Here is an 8,119-nt window from a genome sequence, read left to right on the forward strand (position 1 = left end):
CCAGACAACATTCGTGAACAACAAGAACATGTAATTTATTAATAACATAATGTGGGGTTAAGATCATAAAGTATAAGTCAGTACGATCAAATATAAATGTTTGAATGCTTATCTGCCTGGTTTAAGTGTCCATATAGTCTTTAGGTTGAGGAACATTCAATGGAGGGAGCTGAGTGAAGGAAAATCCTTAACGAAAACAGCGAAAGTCTTTTCTCCTCAACAACTACATGTTTTTTTTCCAGGGCTGTTCTATTCTGATCCCTGAACATGTGCTTGCTATATGCCTATATATGGGCATTAAAGAAAATTACATAATAGGAATGCGCGTGACTTAATAACTGTTTATAAATGGAGGTTTGAACCTCGTAACATCGGCTTTGCACCATATAATGATGTCAACCTCCCTTACTTTTACCAGTACATGAGGGACTATAGTAGCCCTTGAAACTGCCATTTTAGACAGGGGACAGCCGACTGTACAGTGGAAGATTTAACACCATCTCCACAAACAGTACGAAATGCCACTACAGCACATAGCAACAGCCTTATGCCCACAACACCAAAATTCATTCACCAAACCATCAAAAACAAATGATTTACCTGCCCCAGCCTACCAAGACAGGAGCACATTATGGCCTACCACTGTAGTTTTAACAACTTGTTTTTTGGTGCATCGTTGAAACTAAAGAAAAATAAATTACTTAATGAAAATAATTAAATATTACTGAAATTTTATGAACGTGGAAGACGAATACTGGTTTGATTTTCGAGTTGTGCTTACTTTTCAATATTGTCCAGTCAATACTTCCCAGTCTTTTAATGAGTGAATACATCAAAATAAACTGCAAAAATGGTGTACGCGGCCGATGAACTTCTAGCTTTCAATCTGACTAAGTGTTGATAAATTTACTTTGCTTGTTTCACTGAAACTGAAGTAATAAGATAATGACTCGTGAATTTTTATGTGTCAAACATTTAAGAGCGACTCTCTATAGGGACCGAGTGAGATTGAAAAAATGTGGCACAAGGTAGGAAAAATGGACCCCTTAATATTTCGTCCAGAGATAACCTATGGTATGCTAAGAATCGTGATATAAGTTTTAGGTTCTACAGTTTTTACCTTTTTGAGAAAATTACGAAAAACTGTCGACAACCCGTGAAGCCGAAAAATCTCAGAAATGAGGTCAAATTTCATGATCAGGTAATCAAACTCGCGTGAAGGCGCATAGCAAATTATGGTTTTCCTTAGTTTCTAATTTTATTTAGGAGGTATTGCTAAGCTGCTTTGATGACATTTTAGACTTACAATTATAATTCCGAATTCCTGGAGAACAAGCGAAGAGAACCAAAATTTCTAGACTTTGAAAATCAAAAATTCCATACCGTTTTCAAACATCTCAAAACGTACTCGGTATTATGTAAAATTCTTTCAAAATTCAATTCTAGCAAGTAAAGGAGCTGTTTTTGAACGTGATATAATTTTTCCTTGGCAAAAGTTATTTCTGAGGCGAGCGGCCCCATGCAAGTTGACCCAATTTGACCTTTCGAAGAGATTTTGTTTAACCAAGAAATGTAAACAACATTTGACTAGCCTTAGCTCGCTTTCTGAGCAAACCACTGAAAAACCCTGCCATTTCCCATTAAAACTACCCAGTAAACCTGAGATAATACTTCGATGCCAGCTTACCTTCCAAATGGGTGTTTGAAGGCAAATAATTTTGATGTTCTCAGTTAATTTCTCCATTGCTTTCTCGTTGCCGCGCTTTATAATTTAGGGTCATATCTTGACATCGAGCTTGTACGCCGCTTCCAGGCTAAGCTTGTGCAACAATTTTCCGGAAAATCAATCCATATAATCCAATATCTACCTCTCAGTGAGCAACTTCTTGATATTCATTTAGTTTCTTGTATAATAAAAAAAATTCCTAAGCGCAAGATGTAAATCTCGGTCTAGTGAGTGTCACGCAATCTTGTCTTCGTCACTTCTGGACCAGGTGATTATTTTTTTTTTCTGACGGGGGAGGGGGAAAGACGTTTTCCTATGCAAGCAATTTCTTTCTCTTGTTAATGTTGCACGCAATGCATTTAACGGTTCATTACATGGCCACTACAACAATTTAATTAACATTTTTCATCATGATATCGATATAAACATACACAAGACCTTTTCATGTCTTTTGTTCCAAATAATTAATACAGTAATTCACTCAATTGCTTTCGCTCAATATACGTTTTTCTTTCAAGTTAAAACGGGACAACTTCCCGTTTTTGTCCTTCGTGCACTCACCTATTGCTCAGCTCAGTGGGTAGTAGATCAAAGCTAAGAGTTCGTAACCACACCCTGATCACTCTCCGTCTCCCCCTAGTCCCCTACCCCACCCTTGTGCTAACTTAGAATTTAGAGTGAGTGAAAACAAATGTATTTGGGGTAAAGGACGGCCCTTCTCATTTTTTTATTAACGGGAGGGGGGTGGGGACTGGAAGATTTTGAAAACAACATTGCACGGGCGCAAGCCGGAAAACAAATTTCCTGCAGAGCGCAAACTTATATAAATCCCCTACAGCATCTTAGTTACATGGATTCTAAGAAGAAAGTCTATATGACAGTGCTCCCACGATTGACGTCGCTTAGGTTAGGGCTTGGCGTGGTATTTGGGTCGTGATACTGAAGAACGTATCCCTATAATTACCCTCCTCCCATCCCCCTACCCCACCCTTGTGCTAACTTAGGTGTTTACTTATCCGCTGTGCAGAGGCATATTTGACAGTACTCCTCAATTTTGTCTGCATAGGGCTGTTTACGTCTGATGGATACATCAACAGCAATGTCAAGCCCAGCGCAAATGTCTCTTAGTTTTGCAACCGATAACTTGGTTGTGTTGAGTTTTCCTCCTGAGGTCATTTCGCATAGATTATATTTATCCCACATGATGGGGTGTCCTGGCAAAAGTTCCCGAGAAACCTCATTCGTCAATTCTTCGATGGTTGCCTCCTGTGGGGTACATTCAATCTCCTCTACAAGATCATCATCGTTAAAGAGAGACTTCTTTGCCACAAGTCTGGAGAAGAAACCAGTGACCTGAGATGCAGTCAGAAACTCTTCACTACTGAACATCGGTTTCTTCTCCGGGTCCACAGCAGACATCATAGAGCGTGCAACTGATGCGGGATCACTTTTCGTCCTGACCACTCGCCTTGTTGAAATTTCTCAGTCAGGTACTTCTTTTGCTTGCACGTAAATCTACATCTACTGGAAGCACTAGACTTGAGCGCCCAACCCTTTGGTAGAATGTCGTGAGAAGATGGTGGGCGCGATCCATTAAGCCAAAATTTCCGGAAATTCCGGTACAGAATCAAATGGAACGGGATATTTCAAACAATTTGTTTCGAAAATTCCGGACAACCTCTCGAGGTTGTCCTTTTTTCCGAAAATTTGGAAATTCCGGAAATTTTCTGTACCATTTGGCACTTCATTTGGGCCATGCAGTCGGATCCATGCCCATCCTGGTGTTTCTCCAGCGGTCAGAATGATTGTTGAGCGAAAGCCATGGCCGACGGTGGAGTTAATCAGTGCAGCGTTTGCTTTTTCACTTCAGGCGATTTGCCATTCTTCTTGAGACATTTGTGTGTTGACGAGGATGGAAACATTGCGCCTCCAAAGGATCCATCGGTAAGTTGATTGGAATATTGAGTAATTCGCTTTTGAATGCATACACTTCCTTTCTGATATCGATGAATTCCCGCCAATACAAATAAACCTCCGCGCTATCTCATACTTAGTTTAATATTTCGTAAACCTAGCTATATTGAACTAAAACCCATATACCTTAGCTTGTGTGTTTTTTTTTTTTTAGTCTTTTTAAACTGCAAAACAGTCAAGTGGAAATTACCATTCCATTTGACAAGAAATTTTCGAAAATTCTTATCGGAAATTTTGGCTTAATGGATCGCGCCCGGTGGTTCTGCAACTGCATCCAGCTCGGGAACAGCTTCGCGTTGCCCCTCAAGCCTTTGAGCATATCCAACAGCAGCCCTATCCAGTAGAGTATATCGCTCAAGAACACGTTGGTGTTTTCCACAGTCTAAATGCCGCTGCATTAATGAATATCTCACAAATGTTTTTACACAACCCTCCTCAGGACAACTGAAGATCGCCGTGTTACTGTCTTTATCTTCGATATTCACAGGTGTATCTGGATCTCGAACTGATGCTTTTATGCGCCTCTCCTTGACAGATGTAAATACGCTTGAGTAAGAGCGAGTAACTCCGGTAAGGGTCAGTAGCTCAGATGGGGATGGGCAATGCAATTTGTCTGTAGGGATGAGTTTACCATCGCCGATACCATACGCCCTCCAAACTAGTAGCCCCTCTTCCTTGTACTCGACATTACTGAGCTGACTAATACCCTCTATCTTTGAGGATAGCACCTTCGGGACTTGGACAGTCTCACAATGCTACGTTAACACCAGGAACTCCACCAGAAGAGAGTATCGCGTCTCTCATTTGCTAATGCGTCTCGATATCATTTCCAGCGTTAAGATAAATCCTCATATGTGACTTTATAGTCGCAGCCTTCCGATCACATGCCGCCTTGCCCCCTTGTGGATCACAAAAATCTAGACGCCTGATCTTGACACCTTCTTCATGGCCAAGGGCTGCTGCACAGACGAGAGTGGTTCTGCAGTGGTAGCAGCCGGCATTATCCTGCCAATAACAGACGGTCTCGAGCCCGGGCATGGCGATCTTGAGTTGCCGAATAACATCGGCCATAACGGCAAGGACTGCGGAGCTGTCTTGAGTACAGGACTTGAAAATGTGTGCGAACGTTAGCATCTGCAACTCTTCTCCCTCTCGTCTTGTGGCAACCATTAAATGCCATGGGATCCCGGGTTTACCGAACCAGTCGGTCTGACTTTCTCTATACTTTCGGGGAAGATATTTCATTGCCCAATCTTGAACAATTAAAACAGACGATTCATCAATCGATTCTAAAAGCATTTCTCTGGCGCCATCCTGATTGACTGAACGGAGGAGATGAGACTTCCACGCCAATATAGCAGTTTTTGTATTCTTGACTCGGGAAACAAGTTCTTCCTTCGTGTTGGATGTCATGTTTTGACTTTGCGCAATCAAACCTTCTTCGATATCATTTAGAGTTGACGCCAATGTAGCGCAGCGCTCACACACGTCACAGTGATCGTGATCATAACTGGCCTGGAACGAAGGCTCCTTCGGGTCGCTTAAAGCGTATGACCTGCAGTGATCGGCTACTGTAGAACTCTGGGAAATGAGGACCTGCAATAAACATTTGAAAAAAGTTATAATTAAGAAGCGCTGCTTTAAAGAGAACTAAGTAGAAAAGATTGAGAAGATTTCACATGACTGTCAGACTTGCGTTTACTTCATTTTCCTATTGATTGAGGGTCTTGGTCTGTTGTCAGTGAGCCAATCAAATGGCGAACTAAACCCAAATGCACGTTTACTCATGTCACTGCTAAACGCAAGTCAGACATACTTCGCCTCCTGATTGATTTGTTGTTTAATGGGTTCCGCTCCTGGTTGGCTTAGGAATTTTATTTGCGGTTAGTTCTACAACGGTCAAGTGAAATCCGCTCTAACATTTTGTTATCATATGTTCCTTTACACACATAAGTTAAGTTAGTTTAATTTTATATGTAAAATTGGATTTGATTTTCCTATTGTTATTATATTCATTAGTATTATATACAGGTATATATGTGAGGCGCATTTGAAAACTGTATAGTTGAATTTGCGCCATATAAATTAATATTATTATTATTATTTTTATTATTATTATTATTATTCCGTATGGAACGATTGGCACGCCCATTGAGTTAGTCCTTTATAGTAATCAGCCTTGGAGTGTCGGACAGTAGAAGCATGAAACTGACAAATATTTAGCGGTAAATACCGCCAACTGAACAAAATAAAACAATAGAAATGATGCTATTTAATGGTATTTCGATTGAACTGCTAGCAGGTGGTAGAGGGTGTTTTTATATCGCGGCAAACCCGGAGTGTGTAATCGCAGATGCCATATTGGACGCACAAGACAAAGATCTGGGGCGAGTGACATAGCAAGGTGGAGGGATCTGCCTTGCGCGGGTCACACCCACCTTAAAGTCGCTTTTAAGGTACCGTTTGCTTGCGCGTAGATTATTTTCCTGCTGTTTCGCCCATCCCATGCCTTGTCCTACATCTCCAAGGGTTTCAACAACATCACACAGATCGTCAAATGCTTCCGCACCTGCAGAACTAACATAATCGAGGCCTTGAACCGATGTCCGAACAGACGCAGCGCACGTGCTCAAAATCCGCAGAAGGGTAGTGCGGCTTAGTGGAGTGAACCCAGACTCTTCGCAGTAAGTCATATACTGGATGACAATTCACTCTGGGATAATCATCCGTATGACGTTTGGAACCTTGATAGTCTCCTTCGTCGATAACATGAGTATTCTTTCGCCAAAAGGCAAATCTTGGATAATATGGGGACTAGTGATGAACGCTATGAAGTGGTCGATTTGAGCAGTGGATACTCTCATCCTTGGCGTCGGAACTGTTAGCACTGGTGCCCCCCTTCCATATACTAAGCAGTTTCATCTGGCCTCAGTGAAACGATACTGAGATGAATTGGGTATCCAGTGTTGGAGCTGATTCAGTGTCAACTTATCAGCCATAATGGATAGGACCTGTCGACGCGTCTCCCAGCTGTCGGCTGCGCGGTAGCACTCGGCGAGTGCGCTCATCATGGTTTTGTCGACTGAGCTGCTTGTGGCTTCGTCTCCGTTACATTGTAAGGTTCTTTGTATGACACCAGAGGAAGAGACTGCCTCGAAGAGACAACCACTATCACTTGGAGCTATGTCTTGTAGAAGTGTAGATAGACCTTGACCTGCCTTCCACACGTAGTAGCGTCGTGTTCTTTCACTTGCCTCTTCCCAAGGCCTCTGTAGCCGAGAACGAATGGGACTGATTCCTCGAGTGCGCAAATAATCATTGAGTGGGTCAGTGGTCTTGGACTTTGGCTCCCGCTTTGTTGTAGCTGGCGTGCTGTCAAAGGAGATCTCCTCAGAGGAGGACGAGTCGTCGCTAGGTGGCAAATAGAAGCTTCCTCCTGGGGTAGCTGGAGTACTGTGTTTAAAATTGGTTTCTTCTGATTCAGTCTATCAAAATATTCATCAAACTTCACACCGTAATATGACTGTCTCTCGCATCTTGGACAATGTAAACAACTTTATGCAAATTTTTGGACCCGCACTTTGTGAATTGAAACCAAATAATTCTTCTACAAATAATTCTTCTACTTTAGTTTGTTTTATAAAATAAGACCTTGTTAGACCATTTTCCATCATGCTAAGTTCATAGTAAAACTCGTCACTGACACAAAATGTATCCAGCAAGTACAAAATTTGCTCAACTGTTGACATTTCAGCATCACTTATTTCATTCTGGGAAGTTGAATATTTCCCTGGTCATCTGTTTTGGTTTCAGCATTTACTTCATGGTTTTTCCCAGTTTTTGCTTCTGTCACTTTCAATGATGCGAGCTCAAGGTCAAATGCTTTACCAAACCACAAAGCTGTCTCAGCTCTAGTCAAGAAAGCTTTCAGTGTGCGTTGCTTGTTTTTAGTCTCAGAAGTATCTTTCCCTTTGTAAACAAATCTCCCTTTTTTCTCAAGCAATTTAATGTATTCTTCCAGTTCATTGTTAGTGCTTTTAAGATTACTTATTTCATTGGCCATGGAGTTGATAGTTTCCTTCATTTCATTAATAAGGATTTTCGTCTCTGCCTGTAAGTTCACCTGTGCTGCTCTCCATTCTTCTAAATCATCTCTTAGAGATTTTATCTCATCTTCAGTCTCTTGGTAAGAGGCTAATTGTTCTTTGTTTGACCCCTGTTTGGGCACCACTGCGATAAAACAGTTGCTGCTCTTTTTTCAAACTGTTCATGTTTATTTTTGCGTATGTTCATGTCATCCTTAATTAGAAAGGCATGAGCAGGTGCTGACATGTTAATTAAATCTGGGTACATAAGCTTCCTTTTCTCGTCAGTAAAGTAAAATTTTGGCTTCTGACTGTTCCTGGCATACAAGTATCC

At 41.4% G+C, this 8,119-nt stretch overlaps 1 pseudogene; it reads right to left on the reverse strand.

Moving 5' to 3' along the window:
• Nucleotides 1–2,734: 2,734 nt before the first annotated feature.
• Nucleotides 2,735–6,612, reverse strand: LOC146480698 (uncharacterized; annotated as a pseudogene).
• Nucleotides 6,613–8,119: the final 1,507 nt, after the last annotated feature.

The sequence above is a fragment of the Pavona decussata genome, unplaced genomic scaffold (assembly GCF_977016875.1).
Source record: "Pavona decussata unplaced genomic scaffold, jaPavDecu1.1 SCAFFOLD_53, whole genome shotgun sequence".
Lineage (NCBI taxonomy): Eukaryota > Metazoa > Cnidaria > Anthozoa > Scleractinia > Agariciidae > Pavona > Pavona decussata.